Genomic DNA, 10997 nt, shown 5'->3' on the forward strand with positions numbered 1-10997 from the left:
GGTATAAAAGATGAGGAGGTTTTGTGCCCACTGGAGAAAGTTGCCGTTATTTTCATCTCAAAAAGGCTTTTCCCTGCTCCCAAATAAACGAATAAATGGTGAAGAAAATACCCAAAAATTTAACTCTCTATGATTTGTCAAAAATTGTTGAAACAATTTTAACAAAATTAGGTACGATTGGAAGGCCCTATAGTTCCGCAGGTATAATCCGCATCCAACTTCCAAAAGCAAAGTCTACTCACTTCGAAAAAATCTTATGATTCTACATCGTTTAAGATGCACATAAATGGAGCGTCGCAGTTCACGTGAATAAAAAATGTATTGATTGTGAGAGCGGCGACTTGAACCGAGAATCATTGGATCGCAAAGTGCATTCGTTAATCGACTGTGCCACAGAAACACACACCTGCTTGGCTAGTAAGTTATGCATTTGAATTCATGCAGTCGCACTTACTAGCCGAATAGAAATTACATGCGGTAAAAGTAGAATTCAGTCTCATCCAATTCATTTGTAATGACGAATAAAATGGACAAGACTATTTTTACCGGTATTAACCCTCAGGGTACGGACTGGGTTACCGTAACCCGAGCGAAATTTGAAAGAAGCGCCATACGAAGAGAAGTCGGCGAGGGGGGTCCGGACCAGGGGGGGAAAAAACTTGTAGGTACACACTATTAGAGGCCCAAGCGGCAGAGTCAGTCTCCGCTTTGTGTCCGAGCTAGACACATATAAACATTATGCTCGGGTGTGGTACACCCAGTCCGTATCGAACGTTACAATATCCAAAATTTTCAAAAAAAAATAAGTTTTAATTTTCGTCTGTTTGCCGCTGAGGAATAAAAAGGTAAGTAAGAATACGTACTCTTTACTTAATTTTGTAGATTCTAACCTCAAAATAACGCGTTGTACATGGTGTAAGCGAAGTATTGTAGTAGATCTCAATCACTTGAACGTACGTCTTATATCGAAATCTTTGCTGCTCGTAGTGAATTATAACTCATTAAATTTTGTTTCTTGTAATTTTTTGTTGAAGAACACGCATTAAAAACATGGAAACGAGTCGAATCACTCGAAGCGTTGCTGCTTTGGAGGAGTTGTACAAGGAAAACGAGGAGGACAGCGTTACAGAGAATGACAGTGACACCTCTGAAACGACTCGATTATCTTCGAGAGCTGGCGTTGCAATTAGTTAAACCTACTTTGAATAAAAGATTGGCAAAACCTACTCTGAGAATAGGTCTGCGAAATACGATTGAAGAGTTTTTGAATTCTCGTGAGTTGCCAGAAGAAATGGACATTCGCGATGAGTTTGTCGATAATAGACTTCCAAAGCAAAAGAGATGTAACTTATGTCCAAGTTCCTTTGACCGTATTATAAGTGCCTTAGATGTCATAAGGCGATGTGTAAAGAGCCCGTAGCGAAACTGTGTAACTTTTTAATAATAATATTCGCCTTTAACAATTATGTTTGGTATTTATTTATATGATACTACTCAACAATATCTGAGAAACAATTTTTTTACGCTAAAAATAATCAATTTTAACCTTTATCATCATAAATCAACGAAACAACGTTTTTTCGCTAACTCGAAAAAACGCGTATTTTCATTTTTCAAAAAAAATATAGTTTTTGGAATAAATCAAAAAACCGTTATGGACATTTGTAAGCACTACTTTTTACATTTCAAATGCGAGTTATACAATGTTAATATTTTTTTTTCAAAAAGTTACAGCATTTTGAAAAACAAAACGTTTTTTACAAAAAAAAATCAAGACCCGTTCACATTTTTCATTATAATTTTTTTTTTTAATCAGTTAAATGATTAATCTGACAACTCTATTATATTTTTGAGACAATTTCACACAAAATAAAAAAAAATTATTCAAATTGACAAAGTACAGCTCGATATACACCCAATCAAAGTCGCCGGGTTAGGCTAACCCTGTCCGTACTGAACGTAACTTTTTTATAGTCCGTACCCTGAGGGTTAAGCTGCCTCAGTACTTCTAAGACAAAACTAAATAACATTAGAACACTATCATCTACGAAACCATCATCTGCTATCAGTTTATAACAATATACGCCTGCTTCAGCTAAAATCGGACCCAATACCTGGGAAAATTTCATCAATATGATAAGACTGCAAAACCTTCCATGATTCAATGAGTTGTGTCAAAAAAGCAAATTCAAAAAACTTAAACATTCTATCTTATAAGAACCCCAGTTTGTGTTTCGCAAGTACCGAAAATAGGTATCAAACATTTCAAAATTTTCACAAAAATTTCTCGAAAATTCCTAAGCCGACTTTTTTGAAATTAAAAACACTATTTAAAACTTAAAAATAATGAAACGGAATTTGTATCAATTTCTCATTTAAACTATTCCGGTATTTCCGGAACTGAGTCCCCGAAAGGATTTTAATGAAATTAACACATCGATCAATAGGTCCCGAGACTAACAATGGAAACAACATTTTTTTTGCAAATTTTTTTTTATTCATCAACATAATCACCTTTTAGGGTGATACAATGGTTCCAACGTTTTTTTTTCGATAAACTGCTTTCTGAATCATCGACTCGTTGCTGTTTTTGTTCCATCGAAAGCAATCGCGGCACCCACTTGGAAAAACCTTTTTCATGCTCAATTTTTCATGAAGGATAGTAAATACACTCCCATATGATATCTGTGTCATCTCAGCAATCTCACGGAGCTTCACTTTACGATCTTTCATTATAATTTTTGTCACTTCACTCACATTTTCCGGTGTAACGGCTTCCACAGGTCTACCCGAGCGTTCCGCGTCATTTGTGTCGGTACGACCACGTTTAAACTCGGCGAACCACCGACAAATCGTTGCTTTTGATGGACAAGAGTTCGGATAACATTTTTCAATCCATTGTTTCGCTTACACGGTGTTTTTACCCATTAAAAAACAATGTTTTATCAAAACACGAAACTCGGTTTTTTCCATTTTTTAAACAAACTACAAACCGACTTTACTCCAACCTCGACTTAAAATTTTGACCCGTTTCAAGCAAAGGTTAGTACTCTAGAAAGACGTGGTTACTGGTTTACTACGAGCGCCATCTCTGCTTTAGTCTCGGGACTTATTGATCCATGTGTTACGTTATGAAAGACTCAAAAAATTTAAGCCGGAACTGAAAAAACATCTATATAATAATAAAACGGAATTTGTGTCAATTCCTTATTTAGACTATTACGAGAAACGCTATGTTGTACCACTAAGGGCATTAAAAACGAGTTTTTCAATGTATCCAATTACTGTGGCTACACTTATCCTAGTGATTTTCTAATCATTTTCGATTGCGTCCATGAAATAATTTTCCGAATGGTCATTAAAATATTTCTACGCGACATCAAAAGTTCACTCACTCAAGCCGAATGTTTTATTAATGAGCCATCTTTGAAGATTTGAGAACAGACGCTAGTCCCAGGGAGCCAACTCAGGTGAATTAGGTGGATGCGAAAGCAATTGAAGCCCTGCGTCTTTGATCTCCGCCATGGTTGCGATGCTCTTGTGTGCCTGTGCCGTAAAAACGTAAAATATATATGAAAACTTTTGCTTCAACCACGAAATGCGCAAAATTGAATCGGTTGAAGGCCGAAATCGCAGCAAAAGTTTTCATATATAGATTTGTTTTTCACGGTACACAATATTTTGAAAGTGATTTCCATTTTATAGGAAGCGCATGTAAAGCATGCAAACCGACGCCACAACCATTTCGATCCATTGCATTTCGGTCGGTGGGTCTCTTCCCCCATTGCCGGACACTTATCCTGTTTTCTGGTAAGTGATGGTAGATCCTGGTTTCATCAACAGCTACCAATCGTTACCCGAAGACAACCAATTTTGCATGAGCATGGCCAAACACGCTTACGAAGTTCACTCGCGTTAGTAGTTTTCATCCGAAGTCACTCAACAAAAGGATATTTTTTTCTTCTGCACAATTTTATGTTATTAATTGGTGAACCAATTTTTGTGCTTCATTGACATAACAATTTTCATATAAACATAATGTATATGATAATATTATGTATTTTTTGGCAATGTACTGTGCATCTGAGCGCCTGCTTCTGTGGACTTCATCAGTATGGGATTTTCGACCATCATGACTCTATTCAACGTGCCTACAAAAATATATGCCGGACAGTTAAATTGACAAAATGATTTCACCGGATAGGAGAAAGCTACGTTTTACATTTTTCAATCAATTTATCTGTCGTTTACCAACTAATTTTTAAGTAAACTTGTTTTTAAACTTTTCGTACAAAGCAACTTATACATTCAGTTCGTTTTCAAAACTCATTCTTTTCGATCGTAACAATTTACCGCTTATCACCGGTATGAGAAAAACAAAGAGCAATAAGTATAGCATTGTGAACAATTAGAGAATGTCGAAAAGAAACCGAACAAAATACAATCACTACTAACTACAAGCGGTGAAAAATTCGACCTTCAATACAAAAACTTGAAACTTTACTTTAGAAGCAAATGCATCATTGCTATAAAGAGTACAAAGCAATTGATTTCACTGAAGACATGCGGAACCAGAATGACCAATGTATGATTTGGTTTCCTTCGCAAGTGATGATTTTATTCGATGAGCCAAATTGTAATGCGAATAGATTCTACGGTATCCTGAATGACGTACGTTTGTCTCTGTATGCGCTTGAAGAAGGTCATCCCTTCCTATGTTAGTACACAAGAATCCCATGTTAATTGCTAGTCATCTACAACAGTCAACTTACTAACTTTTAACCACGGTAAGCCCTGCGAGAACAAACAAACGAACAAAAATCCGTATACACTCTAGAACAATAAAGCTTTTTTATAGCTTCTTTTTACCGATACCAAGCAGCTCCAGTACCTCTGAGATACAACTTAACAACATCAAAACACACTCATCAATGAAACCATTATAATTCTAGATTAGGCATTTGCACATCAATGACGGTGTTTCTGTGGTAGTAACAAAATGGAACCAAAGCGTACGTGAAGATTTTGCAGAACATTTAGTCTATTCGGTGCATAGTAGCTCAAATTTACTTTACTTTATTAACATGATTTAGGTAAGTTCAACTTAAACCACTAAACAGAAGCTAAGTTCAACTTTATATAAGTACCACTTTTATGAGAAGTGTTTTTATTAATGTTTCAGAAGAATGCAAGTAAAAACTTACTAAGTTTGGATTGAATACTTGTCTAGACTAAAAGAAGCGTGGGCAGCCTTGGATCGGCGTGTGCCTTGGGCCACTCGTGTGTTATCAAAAAGTATTGAAGGCCACTGCTCATGAACAGAGAAAAAATGAAAAACAAATCAGCAATGGCCCTTAAATGTGCCTTTTCACCTAGAAAATCAGTATAAAACTTAACATTAAGTGAGTGTATTGCATCAAGTGTAGAAACAAATTTCGCTTGAAATTAATATTTGTTACATTTTTATTTGTCTGTCATTATAACACATGGGCTGAAAAGTCCCAGGCCTAACAAAGAGAACACGATTTTTTTGGCTCAAAATTGACTTTATTCATCAACGTAATCTCCATCAAGAGCAACGCAATCATTCCAATGCTACCCTAACATTTCAATTCCACTTTTGTAGAAAGATTAATCTTTTGCCTCAAAATAGGCCTCAGTTTGAGCGATAACCCCTTCATTCGTGCGAAATTTCTTACCTGTGAGCATTTTTTCAGGTGTGCGAGCAGCCATTAGTCTGGGATCCAAATCTGGCGAATAAGGTTTATATAGGAGCAACTCGAAGTTCAATTCATGTCGTTTTGCATTGTCTTGATTGACTTGTGACACGGTGCGTTGTCTTGATGAAACAAACATTTTTTCTTTGCCATATGCGGTCGTTTCTTTGCAATTTGAGCCGTCAAACGTTCCAATAACGCTATTTAATGTTCACTGATAATGGTTTTTCCTTTCTGAAGATAATCGATAAATATTACACTTCGCACATCCCAAAATACCGTGGCCATGACCTTTCCAGCCGATTGTACTTTGGACAAGGTTCACCAGTCGCTGTTCACTCAGATGACAATCGGTTTGATTCCGGAGTGAAGTGATGAATCCATGTTTCATCCATTATCACATATCGACGCAAACATTCCGGTTCGTTACTTTAACCATGGCCTGACACTGCTCAGAATCATCAACACGTTCTCGTTTTTGGTCAACAGTGAGCAAACGCGGCATCCACTTTGATCAGAGCTTTCTCATAGTCAAATGCTCACTCACGCAACTTCACTTTTCTATCATTCAAAACGATTTTGTGGATTTTTCATGTTTTCTGGTACTACCGGCTCATTTGGACGTCCACGGCGTTCTGCATCATCGGTGTCTCTACGACCATCTTTGAAGTCGTCAAACTAACGTTTCGTTGTTGTTTCTGATGAAACGGAGTCTCCATAACACTTTTAAAGCTATTGCTTCACTTGAACGGTATTTTTTCCAATCCTGAAGCAGTGTAAAATCAAAACACGAAATTATTTTTGATCCATTGCTCTGAAAATAACAAAAGTAGTGCCACTCTTAGCACAATAACTCACAAGCTAATGAATAGAATATCATGAAATTTTAACAGCTGTCTTTAGAAGGTTAGTATTAACAGAACAAGGTGACTGCAATAAAACTAGCGCCATCTATGTGTTAGGCCCGGAACTTTTTAGCCCATGTTTTATATCCAAATTTACAATATTACTTCTAGTAAAAATATGAATTTGTAAGCAAATACCACCATACTCATTTTTCAGTTTTATCAATTGAAACAATTATAAATTCAATTATGATAGTTGTTACGCAAGGTAGTTAAAGTTTATTATAATCCATCACCTTTATGATGAATAACTTTATGTAGGTTACCAGTCTACCAGGTTTTGCACAAATACTGTTAACCTTTAAAGGCCGTTCGTTCTGTTGTATTTAGCTGATCCCTTAGAGTTGTTTAAATTAAATTAGACCTTTTTTGTAGAGATTGCGCAATAAAATTCAACCAAAAGGAGTTTGCTTTCACATTTCTTGCCAAACCAATAATACAAGCACCGATTATTTGTTCCGGGTATTAGCTCTAGATTAGCAGTTCTCTGCGAAGATGAAGCACGTCATTTACCATCCGCTTGAAAGTATCGCAAAAAATGAAGCCTTGGGTGTGTAAGTATCTTTCTTTCACCAATGAATATATATCTTTTCATTTAGTTTATCTTATTTTGAACTTGGGGCCAGCCACCCCAGATCTTTTTCATTTACCTTCTACCCTAGAGGAATGGTAGTATCGTAAAGCAGTATCGGAATACCTTTCCGTTTCCGACCGATCGATTTCCAATTCATTTATTTCGCTTGACTTGCACAGGTCATTAACGAGGATATGGAAAAGAACGACTAGGACCATTCCTTTAAGTTGCACCTATAGTTGCAACAGGTTTAAATACATGTTGATACTTGCGTTATTTTGAAGTCATTGAAAATGAAAATGTCCAACAAAAAGGTGAAAAGCAAACATAGTAAAGCAATAATTTGTTCCATGGGAGCAATACATTAGCAGAGAGATGGAAAAACATGTACCTCAAACAGGGCGAACTGTCGGTAATCATGGTTCTATAATTTTAAGAAACTTTATTCAGCAAATCCAAGATTGTCGCATTGTAACTATGTGATTACGATAATCCTAGCTGCTAATTTCTTAATTGCCACCAAACGATCTGCAAATGTAGGTTTGAAACCCACCATGGGAGGGAGAAAGCTTGCGACTGAAATGAATCATTGTTGAAAAAATATGTAAGAAGCCAGGAAAACTTTTTAAATCGATAACAGTAAATGGAATAAAATCAAATTTCAGTTGGAATTCAGGGTGAGTTTTAGTAAAAAGCTCGACATATGCAATTGACGTTCTTCATCAGAGGTTATACAGTTGTTTCCATACCATCTCACTACTACACTGGCTTGGAAAAGTAGCGTGGAGGCAAATCGCACTAGGAAACGGCAGAAGCTGCTTTTGGAGGCACTCGAATTACAAGTCTTGTGCATTTTAAAACTTTGCACCGATTTAAAAAGTTTTTTCGTTTTTCTATACGGAACGCCTAAACTGATGTTTAGTCAAGTACCATGTCGAAATGCTCGGATTCTGCATAAATGAAACAGTCAGGATTTTTACATGTTATTTTCGTTTTTCGCCCAACCGTAGTCCGCTGTCCTTTGTCAGTTTTCCTTAGGTGCTTTGCGATAATCCACGATCTTGCATGACAACTGCACTACTGAGCGTACGACAACAATACTAGTCGGGGTAAAAAGTAACCTCCTAGAGAGCTCAAAATTTCTGTCGTGATTTATTTCTGGTGATTATCCAACTTATTCTTGCACTTTTCCACCTTTAAATCCCGCCTGCAAAATAATTGTCCACCAAGTCTTTAAAACACTTCTACGAACCGTTATCATTGTCTCGCGCGAGATGATTTTCTTCTATTGATGAACCTTCTTTTGAGGTTTGGGAACACATAATAGTCCGAGAGAGCCAAATCGGGCGACTACGGTGGATGTGGAATTGAAGCCCTAAATCGTTTATTTAGTGATGGTCTTGTGTACCGGCGCATTATATCTAATCAAAAATAGTTTCTTTTGCTTCATGTGAAACCCTTTTTTCTTCGATTTCCGCCTTCCATCACTTCCATGAAACGCAGTAAAGACGAAACTAGAAAACTATGCCACAATGGTTCGGGTCCACAATTTAAGGAGACAAAAATATTTGTGGCCTGGCCTCATACTTTAGAGCTGCCATAGCCGGTCGAACTTTGATTCAAATAATTTTCTTATTATCCTATTGAATGAGATAATGAAATGATAATGAAAGATAAAAATGTCGAACGAAATAAAAGTACGAAATTTCCGGAGCAGATTGTAAACCTATTCGAACTTGTCTTCCTGACCCTAAAATCTTACTGCAACTGTGAAAGTCTCCCGATTCCGGTTCCGAAAACAGTTATTCAAAATGTCCAATATGAAACTTGCATCGATTTCTCGTGAAATGTTAATGAGAAATGCAACATTACACCACTAGGTGGATTAAAACAACTTTTGCAATTGTGTTTAAACATTGTACTTCTTTCATTGAAAAACTCATCCAATTTTTGTCAAACGCCTGTAGCCGAAAAATGACAAGTCCTACAAATAAGTGTTGTATGAGTAGTTTTCACAAAGTTAGTCATATTTTAAAATAAAAATAATGAAACAAAATATTTATTGAGTTCTACACTTAAAAAATAGATTTTTCGAATTTTAAGTCAATATACAAGAAAACGACGTTTTTGATTCGGATGAAGTTTTGTCCTAAAATAGGTAATTCGCCATAAATTTAGATTCAAAATCTCATGATGTCAATATGCTTGATTTTTATCTTAATTAAAGTTAATTCCCCTGTGAGCATATGAATATACTAAAAATAACCAGACATCTCCATTAAAAATCTGTCATGGGACGTGAATTATAATACTTCCATAGCACCAATACTGTTGACTTCATATGTGCTGGTTTAAGATCGAGACTGACCACATTCTTTGAAAAGTCTTCATCCTATGACATGCCATTATATCAGGAATCAGAACAAATTGGCTCAAATGATACGTTCCCCTTGATATTTGGAGATTTGTGCCTTGCCATTTGTTTTTAGCATCATTTTCCCGATATATAAGGAAGAAGGATTGAAAGGAAATGGTAAGGGACTGGACTAGGAGGATGGGAAAAATTGACGACACAAAAACACATAAATTCTGCACCCCTAAGGGATGCTGAACAATCTGCTGGGGATCACATTTAGTGGAAGCAGAAGTAAATTCTGAACCTCTACGAGGTCCCGAACAGTCTGTTGTTAATAAAACCTCCAACCCCCGAGATGATTTAGAGATCTTACAAAAGCGACACCATTCTGCACTCCCGGAAGAATGCAGAACGATTCGCAGTATGTACGAGCAGAAGTAAATTCGGTACCCCCTAAATGATGCCAAACAATCTGCTAAACCCTATTTAAGATGAATACTGAAAGGATTCATTCACTCCAGGAAGAACGATGAACCCTTCTGACTACAGCTCCTTACCACATTGGGTGAGAAACAAGAGAATATCCTTTAATTTTAGCTCCGCATACACAGACTCAACCATGTATGGAGAACCAAAAACCCGGATACGTAGTTGAGTCAATGCGGGACAGTTACATATCAGATGATATGAAGTACCATAATCGCATTCACACAAATCACACGAATAATACTCAGCACGTTGAATAGTAGCCATGTTGTTGAGTTTGCAATGTCCAGTCAGAGCTCTGACCAGAATACTGCAATGATGCTTGGAGAAATGCAGTAGACACTTGGACATTTTCAGATTTAAATCTGGTAGAAATGCTTTTGTCTGAGCGCAAGTTTGCAAGCTGCGCCAGTAGCTGGCATGGTTGGATGCAGCCCAAGAACGAATCTTGTGCTTTATTCATTTCCAATAATACCATAATGGCCGGGTACCCATAAGAAGTAAACAGCATTTGAAATGCTGAGGTCTTCAATTTGAGTTCGACATGCGATCACTAGATTCGACCGTGAGTCATTTGAACTGAGTGCTTTTAAAGCTGCCTGACTGTCGGAACAAAAATAAATTCGTTTACCACAGATCCTCTGCTGAAGTGCCAATTGTACTCCACACAGAATCGCGTAGATTTCTGCTTGGAATACAGTACAGTATCTACCAAGTGAATGAGACTGCTCCAGCCTTATTTCACGACAGTAGACACCAGCAACAGCACGACCATTCAACAGAGAACCGTCCGTATAACAAACTATGTGTTCATCAAGTTGTCGTTCCAGACAACCAGACAACCATTCCTCACGAAGAGGATAGCTCACATTAAATGTTTTGAAAGGAAAACTGCATGTGGGAGTTAGGTCACTAGGAGCGAGTAAATACTCATCCCAGGTAACCATTTGAAACCACAA

Source organism: Malaya genurostris, chromosome 2 (assembly GCF_030247185.1).
Source record: "Malaya genurostris strain Urasoe2022 chromosome 2, Malgen_1.1, whole genome shotgun sequence".
Lineage (NCBI taxonomy): Eukaryota > Metazoa > Arthropoda > Insecta > Diptera > Culicidae > Malaya > Malaya genurostris.